General features: G+C 45.5%; 1 protein-coding gene across 2 annotated transcripts in view; it reads left to right on the top strand.

Annotated features, from left to right (window-relative positions):
• Positions 1-11,119: 11,119 nt before the first annotated feature.
• Cep135 (centrosomal protein 135) overlaps positions 11,120-12,214 on the top strand; it is a 58,704-nt gene continuing 57,609 nt past the window's right edge. The window contains exon 1 of one of the 2 annotated variants that reach the window (XM_048364374.1): positions 11,120-11,272. The gene's annotated coding sequence lies outside the window, so the exon portion shown is untranslated. Of the gene's footprint in view, positions 11,273-11,345; positions 11,541-12,214 lie in introns of those variants that run through there. The other variant, XM_048364375.1, reaches the window with a different exon arrangement.

Below are 12,214 nucleotides of genomic sequence, written 5' to 3' on the forward strand. Positions count from 1 at the left end.
GCAGAAAGAACAGTGCTGGAGGAATTACAATACCCAACTTCAAGCTGTATTATAAAGCTATAGTAATAAAAACAGCTTCGTATTAGCACCGGAACAGGCCTGAAGACCAATGGAACAGAATTGAAGACCCAGAAATGAACCCACAGAACTACGCCTACTTAATCTTTGATAAAGGAGCTAAAACAATATTATGGAAGAAAGATAGCCTCTTTAACAAATGGTGCTGGCAAAACTGGCTCAACACATACAACAAACTAAAACTAGATCCTTATATATCACCCTGCACCAAAATCAATTCCAAATGGATTAAAGACCTCGAAATCAAAACAGATACCCTGAAAACACTAAAGGAAGAAGTAGGAGAAACACTTGGGCTCCTTGGTGCAGGACGGAACTTCCGTAACAAAGACCCAGAAAGGCTACAAATCAAAGAAAGGTTGGACAAATGGGACTGCATCAAACTGCAAAGCTTCTGCATGGCAAAGGACATAGCTCGCAAGATAAACAGAAAGCCCACAGACTGAGAGAAGATCTTTACCGGCCATTCAACGGACAAAGGCCTCATCTCTAAAATATATGCAGAACTAAAAAAATGACCCTCTTCCAAAACAAAACCGCAAAGAACCAATAGCCCCCTCATCAAGTGGGCTAAAGACTTACAAAGAGACTTCTCTGATGAGGAAATGAGAATGACCAAGAGACATATGAAAAAATGCTCTACATCACTGGCCATAAAAGAAATGCAAATCAAAACAACATTGAGATTCCATCTCACCCCAGTAAGAATGTCATATATCAAGAAAACTAACAATAACAATTGTTGGAGGGGATGTGGCCAAAAGGGAACCCTACTTCATTGGTGGGAATGTAAACTGGTTTAACCACTCTGGCAAGCAGTGTGGAGATTCCTCAGAAGGCTAAATATAGAACTTCCCTATGACCCAGCAGCCCCACTTTTGGGTATCTATCCAAAAGACCACAAACAAAATCACAGTAATGCCACCAGCACAACAATGTTCATCGCAGCACAATTTGTCATAGCTAGAATGTGGAACCAACCCAGATGCCCCTCAGTAGACGAATGGATCAGGAAAATGTGGTACATATACACAATGGAATTTTATGCCTCTATCAGAAAGAATGACATTGTCCCATTTGTAAGGAAATGGAAGGACTTGGAAAAAATTATACTAAGTGAAGTGAGCCAGACCCAAAGAAACATGGACTCTATGGTCACCCTTATTGGGAATAATTAGTACAGGTTTAGGCAAGTCATAGCAGAGCATCACAAGGCCCAATAGCTATACCCTTATAAACACATAAGATGATGCTAAGTGAAATGAACTCCATGTTATGGAGACAATTGTTATATCACAGTTGTAAATACTTTCAACATCCCATGTGTATCTGTAGCTTCAATTATTGATGATGTTCTTGTATCACCTTCCTGTGGTTGTACCTACACTATCTCTGTAATCTTATCTGAGTATATTAGAAACCGTGTATACTGGTATTGGAACTAGGAAATTGAAAGGGAATACCAAAATTGAGAGACACAGGGTAAAAAAAGACAAACAACTACAAAAGCAACACTTGAAAAACTGGTGTAAGTGAACTGAACACCTCAGGGGGGAAAGGGAAAGGGGGAGGGGGGAGGGAGGGTATGAGGGACAAGGTAAAAAACAGTACAAGAAATGTATCCAATGCCTAACGTATGAAACTGTAACCTCTCTACATCAGTTTGATAATAAAAATTGGAAAAAAATAAATATGTACCTCATTTGAAAAAAAATTATATCCATATTTTTAATTCAGATGAGTAATTGTGAGATTGAACAAACTCTAAACTATAACACAAAGACAAGGGCTGTTAAGTTGAAGTGAGGAATTAGTATAGTAACCTGATACTTGATTTTTCCTGCCTGTCTCCAGAATATCACCTTAAGAATTGCTCTTTTTCTGCTTCTTTCTCAAGGTCTTTTGTCTTTGAAATTATGTCTTTTTATTCTTTTTAGAGGATGTATATGTGCAGTTTCTTTTTCTGTCTAATAAGTATTATTGGTCCTCTCTAAGGAGTATGAAAGGTATTTAATTACTCCAGGAATGAAATGCACTATTTCTTATTTTGCATCAAGTGGACTGTTCTGGATCTTGGTGGGAATATCCATCCCAGGACCTACTCTACTAAGAATGGAAATATGACTTAGTTATCCAAACCAGTCAAATTCTGCCTCTCTACTGGGAAGCAGAGTCTTGAGCAGAATTGTACTGTCACTGGAATTAAATCATTTCAGGGGATATGGCCTAGTGGCAAGAGTGCCTGCCTCTTATACATGAAGCCCTGGGTTCAATTCCCAGCACCACATATACAGAAAATGGCCAGACGTGGCGCTGTGGCTCAAGTGGCAGAGTGCTAGCCTTGGGCAAAAGGAAGCCAGGGACAGTGCTCAGGCCCTGAGTCCCAAGCCCCAGGACTCGCAAAAAATAAAAATAAATAAAATAAATTTTAAAAAAGCTTTAAAAAAAAAAAAGCCTATAAGGCTGGGAATATGGCCTAGTGGCAAGAGTGCTTGCCTCATATACATGAAGCCCTGGGTTCAATTCCCCAGTACCACATATATAGAAAATGGCCAGAAGTGGCGCTGTGGCTCAAGTGGCAGAGTGCTAGCCTTGAGCAAAAAAAAGAAGCCAGGGACAGTTCTCAGGCCCTGAGTGTAAGGCCCAGGACTAGCAAAAAAAAAAAAAAAGGAAATCATTTCAAACAGACCAAAAGATACTATCAATAAATACCTTAAATATATGATAAAGTTGATGAAATGCTTAGCATGGTGCTAACATATACCTGAATCAGTCATGTATTTTTTGGTAATGGACAATGCAAACTCAACTGTCCAGAGTGAATGAATGGAATGGTGTGACATCATTATATTCACCAGAATGGCATTCATGCTTCATGCCATACCACCTTATCCCCCTATACTTCTATCAGAATAATCTCAGCAGGGGCTGGGAGTATGGCCTAGTGGCAAAGTGCTCGCCTCGTATACATGAAGCCCTGGGTTCGATTCCTCAGCACCACGTATATAGAAAAAAGCCAGAAGTGCCGCTGTGGCTCAAGTGGTAGAGTGCTAGCCTTGAGCAAAAACAAGCCAGGGACAGTGCTCAGGTCCTGAGTTCAAGCCCCAGGACTGACCAAAATAAAAAAACTATCCAGTACAGTTACACTATCAAAAAATAAGTGAGCCATACCCATTTATCTCAAAGTTACCTTTTGAAAAAAAAAAAAAAAGGAAGACAATAATCTCAGCAAGTTCTTTTTTTTTTTTTTTTTTTTTTTTTTTTGCCAGTCCTGGGCCTTGGACTCAGGGCCTGAGCACTGTCCCTGGCTTCTTTTTGCTCAAGGCTAGCACTCTGCCACTTGAGTCACAGCACCACTTCTGGCCATTTTCTGTATATGTGGTTCTGGGGAATCGAACCCAGGGCTTCATGTAAATGAGGCAAGCGCTCTTGCCACTAGGCTATATCCCCAGCCCCTCAGCAAGTTCTTTATATAATTTTTGAATTCCCTTAAGGCCTCTAATAACTGGCTATTGTTTTTAGCCCACAGAGCCTTGTGAGGTAAGCATTGCTGTCATTACACATGGACAGGCATAGTAAGGAAAGTGTCTTCACTCAGATCATCTCAAGTAGCACCAGAAGATTAAGAAATCGACTTCTGCTAATTTAATGTCTTTCCTAATGCATAAAACTCCGGTTCCTTTTATCAATAGCCAAGCATGACTGAAGAGGCAACAATTTTAATAATCTTATCACTAGAAGTCTTTCAGGATTTCTCAAGTCAGCTGTAGAGGGAAAATAATGTCCTCAAAATCCTAAGCTCCTTGAAGGAGGTGAAGGCCAATAAGGATCGCTCATTTTACAGGTGATGGGTAGAAGTGTGTTTAAGATGGGGTGATTGATTCCAACAAGATATATTAGGGAGTCATGGTAAAGGTCTTTTCTCCTCTATGAGATCCATTCTCAGACAAGAAGTTTCTGTTAACTGGGTGACAGTGGCTCATGCCTATAACGGTAACTATTCAGAAGGCTGAGATCTAAGGATCACCCCAGGCAGGAAAACCTGTGAGACTCTTATCTCCAATTAATCACCAGAAAAACTGGAAGTGGCACTGTGGCTCAGGGTGGAAGAGCAATAGCCTTGAGCAAACGGCTCAGGGACAGCACCCAGACCCTGAGATTAAAGTTTCTGTCATTTGCTTTGCTTTGTTTTCTTGGGATACTGGAGCTTGAACCCAGAACTTTTAAGTACTAGACAAATGTATTACCACTGAGCCCTGATCCATCTTCTTACAGGAGACAGAAGGACATGTTAAAATAGGAACAGATCTGACAGATCCTTATTTATATCTTTTTGTCCGGGTTACTATAGATGTAGTGAGGAGATGTACTGTTGAAGCACTCATTAACCATTTATTCATTGAACTTGTAGATTTGTAGATGTACTGAGGAGATGTACTAAGCCCATGAATCAGAATTCAAGTCCAGCAAAGAAGGGCTTATCTTTGTTAGCAGGAGAACTGAGAGAGTGGGGGCTGTAGTTGTTTGAAGTCTTCTCTGTGAATCCTGTCATGACTGATGGATGCTGGCTCTGTCTGAGGGTTTCAGTACTCTTCATCAGGATAGTTTCTTTGTGAAGATTAGTTTGGGCTTTGTCACAGCAGGGTGACTAAGTTCCAAGGGAAAGTTCAGAGTGGGGAGGGGGAGGAAGAGGAGAGAGCAGAGCAAGAGTGAGATCCTAAATTCAAACTCCCAGTACCCCAGGTTCAATGAAGGAAATGGAAAATATTCTAGGTATTTTGGAAAGAATTGATGAAAATTATGTGCTTACAAAGTTAGTGGAAGAACTGGACAGGCAGGAGTCACAGCACCACCACTAAATTTGCAGCTTCCACATGGCATCAGTGCTGGCTGCTATACACTGCTGCCTTCAGCATACCTCCCTATTACTTGTCTGAGACGGTGACAGGGAGGAGATAGGTGGAGACTGAGATGACTATAGAATTCTGCAGGAAGTAGAGCTTGCTCCTTTGGGTATGCTGATTACTAACAGACTTCTTCTAAATGATTAGTTGAGCTCCATGTGCCAAGCACCATGGTCAGAATGTGTTGTCCATTTCTGCAATTTACTTTTCCCCACACACCTATGGAAGGAGCCTAAATTCTTTTGTGGTTTCACTGCCACAAAGCCATGGAGCCACAGTGCAAACCCAGGGTGGCTGACTTGAGGTATGCCTGGTGGGCATGTTGTCAGGCAGAGATGGCCATTACCTGACAACCCAAGACAAAGCAGAGAAGGGCTTCCATCCAACCATTCCTCCATCAAATGGGTTACAATCCTCCAAAATGACCGAGGGAAGACTGCTATTCGCCAACCCTGTAAAACAGACATAATCTGATCCTGCTTCTTATTTATATGCTACAATCTATTTGAGAAATTGATGTCTCATGCCCCTTCTTTTCAGATTGTCAAAGCTGTGTCTTCCTTTAAAATAGAATCATATTGCCACCATTTGGCATTGACAAATCCAGCTGATCAATCACTAGTACATTCCACTTTCCTCTGGCATCTTAGCCAGCCAAGGCCATATTGACTACACTTTATAAGGCGTCAAAAATAAAATAAGCCATGAAAGCTTTGGCTATTACAGCTGTGGCATCCATCATATAACAACCTCAGAGCCATGATGAAATTTTCTGCCACAATCTAATCTCTTCCTTCTACTAGTCGGCATATAATCCTTCATACAGGAACTGCTTAAATAGGAAGCATTTAAAAGAAAACTGTAAGTAAATCATTTCATCTTTGATCATTTTATTCAGATATAATGTGATCAAGAAAGTTTTAGCAGGGCTGGGGATATGGCCTAGTGGCAAGAGTGCCTGCCTCATATACATGAGGCCCTGGGTTGGATTCCCCAGCACCACATATACAGAAAATGGCCAGAAGTGGCGCTGTGGCTCAAGTGGCAGAGTGCTAGCCTTGAGCAAAAAGAAGCCAGGGACAGTGCTCAGACCCTGAGTCCAAGCCCCAGGACTGGCCAAAAAAAAAAAAAAAAAAAGTTTTAGCAAATACCTATGCATCTTAAATTTTTCCAACCAAACATTTTTCCTAAAGATATCTATCTAAATCACTATTCACAATCATGTTGAAGCACTCATTAACCATTTATTCATTGACCTTGTATTGATGGCCTGTGGGATTACAGAGATAAGGTTACTTACTTTGAAAAGCTCATGATGTAGTGGGAGAAAGACTTAAGAGAAACAGGGCATAGGAGTCTCAGGCCTGTAATCCTAGCTACTCAGGAGGCTGAGATCTGGGGATCACAGTTAAAAGCCAGCCTAAGGGGGCTGGGAATATGGCCTACCAGCAAGAGTGCTTGCCTCATCTACATGAAGCCCTAGGTTCAATTCCTCAGCACCACATATATAGAAAATGGCCAGAAGTGGCGCTCTGGCTCAAGAGGCAGAGTACTAGCCTTGCACAAAAAGAAGCCAGGGACAGTGCTCAGGCCCTGAGTTCAAGCTCCAGGACTGGCAAAAAAAAAAAAAAAGCCAGCCTAGGCAGAAAAGTCCACAGACTCCAACTAACCACCAGAAAGCTTGAGGTATCACTGTGGCTCAAAGTGGTAGAATGCTAGCCTTGAGCAAAAAAAGCTCAGGTCCTGAGTGCAAACCCCACAACTGATAAAAAAAAAAAAGACCTAGTAGAAAAGGAAGAACACCTTTGCTTTGCTTTTCTCTGCTTGACTCTTAGCCTTTCCCTGTCCTCAGATTGATGAGGGAGAGAGGAGGAAAGAAGAAAGTTCTTACTTCACCATGAACCAGAGACTACTCTAGATGTTTTAACTTGGCTTTGTCTCTTTTTGTACTGGGTTCCTTGGAAACCCTCTTCTCCCTTTAGTCTCTCCCTTGTCCTTAACTTCCTAAGAGGAAATGCCTATGGACTCCTATTAATCTGCACTGATTTCTCAGGCCCTGGAACAGGTGCATCTCAGCTCCTCTTGGTGGAAGGGGAACCCTAGTTGCGGAAGCTGTCTTCCCTGGAGACTTCCATCTACAAGACTGCAGCCAGTTAGGGTTTTGTTGCAAATAACAAGCCCCTCTAGGCCATTTAAACAGAAAGGACCTGCAAAAAGGTAGGAGGCTTGCAGAATTGTTGGGAGCAATTCTGGTGGTAAAACTTCTAGAAACTAGGATTCCTCTTCTGGGAGGGCAGAACCACTTCCACCAGTGCTGCAGGATGCTCTTGATTTCTCCCTCACAGAGATCTCCCCTGTGCCATGCAACGATGCATTTCACCCCAACAAACTTTGGAAGGGCACCTCCAACTCAGAACATATGCAACAAGTGGTCTCCTTCAACCCCTCCCATCACGCCTCCATTTCAAATGAAAGGAATTCTTTATACAGTCCTAAGTTGATTTTAAGATACTTCTACATCTGTTTAAGCCCCTACCTTGGTGTGAGAGTGAGTCATAACTGATTCTGGTTTCTTGGCCAGTGACTGCTCTAGGTGGTCGTGGACTAGGTGCCCAACCATGACCTGCTTCTGCAGGCAAAGGCTAGGTGACATCTTTCTTCATGGGGGGAAGGCTGGAGTCATTTTTTTTTCCTGATCAAGCAGTCTCCAGCTCTTTTTCTCACTTCTTGCTTTAGGTTTGGGACAACTAATACTTAAACATTGTAATCCCTATGTAAGCCTCGAGATCCTCCTCTCCCATAGCTTAGCATGCTCCTTCTCTAGACAACACGAGGCCCATCTGGTAAGGGCAGTAAATAACTAGCCTCCACCCCTCTTCCTTGAGATGGCTCTCCTTTAGTACATTTTATGACCATGTAAGGCAACAAGATCCCCTTACAAGTGACACCCAGGGTCAAGGCATATGCAGGACTTCCTTGACAGCAGCTGTCAATTATAGCCCAACATGGTGAAACCCCTGGTCTGCACATCCACACCGAGGTCCTCGCCTCCAAAACCTCCTAGGTTATATATGTCACCCCAGATATTAGCCAGCACTTCTCACTTCTCCCAGGAGATAAGGGGTCTTGCCAGCCCCTTTACTGGCAATAAGCCTTTCCTTTGTTGTTCTATACCTGGATGTCTGCGTGGTTTCTGGCAATGTCTAATATATTCTAACAACCTGGATCAGATCCTTTTTTTCATGGTGTGCAAGAATAAGTCCTTGGAAACACAGAGAGAAGTAAAACAGAAAAGATTGAAGAAAAAGATAAACAGCAGTGGGGCACTGGTTGCTCAAGCCTGTAATCCTAGCTACACAGGAGGTTGAGATCTGAGAATAGCAGTTCGAAGACTGCCGGGGCAGGAAAAGTCTGTGAGACTCTTATCTCCAATTAATCACAGAAAAAGCCAGAAGTGGGTGCTGTGGCTCAAGTGATAGAGTGCTAGCCTTGAGCAAAAGGAGTTTAGGGATGCGAGCCCTCTGGCAAAAAAAAAAAAAAAGCAGAACTCTGGCTCCCAATGAAAGGCCCTGCCTGGGTGCATCTGCAGTTGCAGTTGTTACTACAGTGCCTAAGACAGCAGGCAGTGCCGTGACTCTTGAGATTATTGGACAGCCTGTGGGCCATATCAGTCCCCAGACCCAATCAGAGGCTCCACAAAGCCTGCACAAGCTCCCTTCTCATTTAGCCCTTCCATCTGGGTGGTCCTTCTGGCATATATCTCCCAGGCCAAGTCAGTCTGTTGTTATGCAAGTATTCCCAAGGCAATGGGCCACAATGTGATGTCCAGGAGCTGACATTCAGGACTGGTCAAGGTCATATGAGACTGCTCAAGGCCATGGTGAGGGGCACAGAACCGCTACAGGAGGGTGCCATTGCCTTGGCTGCCTAGCCAGGTTCTGTTCCTGCTCTTATAACCATCTTGTGACCATGACACTGAAGATCTGAGCATAATAAGGGCCACCCAAATAGGAGAGAAGAAGGATATAAGTGCTCAGGTCCTGGATGGCACCATCAAATCACAAACCAAACCAACACTTGCTCCTACTAGGTATTTTGTCAAGTGGCCCCGTGAAATTCCTTTGTTACTTAACCCAAGTATTAGTCAGGCATTCTTATACTTGCAGCCAAAGGCATCTTGAAGTTACTCTAGCTTTCAAGAGACTTCTTCAAAAAATTTTTTTCTGGTCCTGGGGCTCAAACTCTGGGCTTGGATGCTGTCCCTGAGCTCCTTTTTGCTCAAGGCTAGTGCTCTACCATCTGTCCACTCCGGCTTTGAACCACAATCCTCAGGTCTCAGCGTCCTGAGTAGCTAGGATTATAGGTGTGACCCCATTTCCAAACAAGACCACATTTTAGACACTGGGAAGTAGGAATCTAAAATATGAATTCTAAAGAAGACTCATTCAATCCATAACAGAATACACATAGAATTGAGTTTCCATGCGTACACATTTACTGGCATAAATTCAACAAAATTGCCTTAGTTCTTATAGTTGTAGGGATGCCGACTGGTAACTGAGGGTCTCCCAGCACATTGGACCTTCTATTTTCAGGTCAGCAAACCAATCCTTCTTCTGCTCCTCAGCTTCTAAGGACTTGTGTGGACATATTATGCCTCCTGCATAGTCCAAGACAATATCTGTATCTCTTTTTAAAGCTTAATTTTATTGTTGAGATGATGTACAGAGGGGTCAGTTACATATGTAAGGTAGTGGGTACATTTCTTGTGAAACTTGTTACCTCCTCCTTCATTTCTCTCCCACCTTCCCTCTTCCCTAATCTCTGTATCTTAAAGTCTTTAATCTTAAATTTGCCAAGTTCCTCTGGTCATGTAACATGTTCACAGAGTTACACAGATTATGATGTGAACATATCTTGGAGAGCTATTCTGCCTACTTTTGTTGTTCCATAGTATATTTCTGATTTCTTCCTTCCTTCTTCTTTCTTTGTGGTACTGAAATTTGATCTCAGGGCCTTGCTCGACTTAGCTGACACTCTACCAGTTGAGGCACACCTCTAGTCCTGTTTTTTGCTTATTTGTAGGTAGAGTCTGGGAGACCTTTTTTCCCCACAGGCTGGCCTCAAATTACCATCCTAAGTACAGGTAAGAGCCACTCAGCACCCAGCTGTACTTATATCTTAATGGCTACCTCTCTTCAAAAGATATTTGCTGCTCCACCCCCACAAAATGTGCTAAATTTACATATGCCAGATACTGCACAAAAGTCATCCACAGAACTCAATTCATTGCTTCTTAGAAATTGTATAAAAACAGACAAGGCACACAAAATGGATATATGTGAATGGGTATAAAGTTATCTACCACAACAGTACAGGTACGTGAGATAAACTAGGAACCTCATTTTCAGAGCTAAAGCCTAGTTGAAAAGGCAAAAAGAGTAGGTAGAGAACCATCAGCTCCTCTCTGATCACCCACTCTGACCATCTAGAAAGATTTTAGGTGAAAAATAAACCTTTAGGATCTGACTATGCATTTTCTAACTGAGCAGTTTGATTGCACTGCACTCACAAATGTTTATTGTGATAGATGCTAGAGAACCATAGCTGAACAGAGTGAGCTGGGTGCTGGTGGTTCATGCCTGCAATCCTAGCTCTCAAAAGACTCAAATTTGATGGATAACAAACTTTTTTAGCCCTGGCAGAAAAGTCTCTATCTTCAAAATAAACAGCCAAAATTTAGGCTGGAGGTGTGGTTCAAGGGGTAACGAACAAGCATTGAAGATGGCAGAAAGACAATTGTGATGGGTCTATTGTCCATAGGCACCTTAAAGGGGATGCAGTTGGAGGTCGGTTGTGAATTGCACTGGATGGCAGTCATAGAGCCCGATGGGGCGTTCACCAGTACAAGTGAAGGCGAATTAGACCGAGGGACCAGGCCTGGGAGCAGAGGTGTCACCCTGCACACAGTAGGTGGCCAGCACCTGCGTTTTCCAGGACACCTCCACTCCAGCCCCTAGGGGAGGCTCGAGGTGCGCGCTGCGGCCTCCGGCCGCCAGGGGGCACCCGGCCACCGCTCCGGCCGGGCTCCGGCGTTTCCGGGCACCGCGGCCTAGCGCCGCCATCTCCGTCTGCCGCTCACGTTACCGGGGCAACGGCGGCGCCGCCTGGGTGTGGGCCCCGCTGGCCTCTCCGCGCCATTTTCAAACTAGTTGGGGAGCCGGTGACCGGGAGCTCGAGGAGCCGGAGAGCGGCGAGTGCGGGGGGCGATGCGGTGGCCGGAGCTGTGGGTGAGTCCGGCCGGGGGTGGCGCCTGGGCCTCGTCTTCCGGGGCGCGGCGGGGCGCGAGGGGCCTCGGAGGGCGCGGGGAGCCTGGGTCCCCGGAAGCCGCGCGCGCTCGGACGCGGAGGTTGATTTAAAGTTAAAGCGCGCCGCGTACAAACCCCGCGACCCCTCCCCGCTAAGGCTCGGAGGGACGCGGGGACCCCGGTACTGGCCGGGGTTCGGCTCCCCGGCCTAGTGCTCGTCCCCCTCCGGAGAGGGCAGCGGAGATGAGAGGTACCGGACGGAGCTCAGATCTCCGGGGCTAAGCAGATGGGTCCTATGGGACGGTGGCGTCCCCCAAACGTTGTCCTTCTGCCCGGGCTGGTTTCGAACCCGCGGCCCTCAGATCTCAGCCTGCTGAGTAGCTGGGAGCACTGGCGTGAGCCACCGGCGTTAGTGGGTGGAGACGCCCACGGTTCGGCCCTCCCCGGGCCCCGGGCCTTGACTTGGATCCGTGTTGATTCTCGTGGGTTTCGGGTTTTGTGGGTCCCCCCCCCCCCCAGCAGGATGTGAGGAGCAGCCTGGGAACGCGGAGTTGATGGGGACCCAGGGCAAGGCTTGGCGGGGGGCGGGGGGGCGGCCCTGCTAAGCCCAAGTCTGTCAGATGGGTTTGCCTCAGACCGCCCCTATCTCGCAGGTCGCTCCTGTTCAAGGAACCTGGAAAGTGAAGCCCCCGGAGAAAGAGCCAGCCGGGACCCAAGGGGAGGTTGGGGAAAGGAGCGGGCACCAGGGGCTGGCGCAGATTGACAAGTGCTGGGCCGGGCTCGGGAGACCCGGCGCCCCGCCCCTGGGCAGCGTTTCCTAAGGGGGACAGCCCTGGTCCTCCCCCCCCCCCCCCCCGCCCACAGGGTGGTTGGAAGGATCGAACGTGCATTCACAGGCACTCCCATGTAATCAGTTATGGAGAA

Source organism: Perognathus longimembris, chromosome 16 (assembly GCF_023159225.1).
Source record: "Perognathus longimembris pacificus isolate PPM17 chromosome 16, ASM2315922v1, whole genome shotgun sequence".
NCBI classification, from domain to species: Eukaryota; Metazoa; Chordata; class Mammalia; order Rodentia; family Heteromyidae; genus Perognathus; species Perognathus longimembris.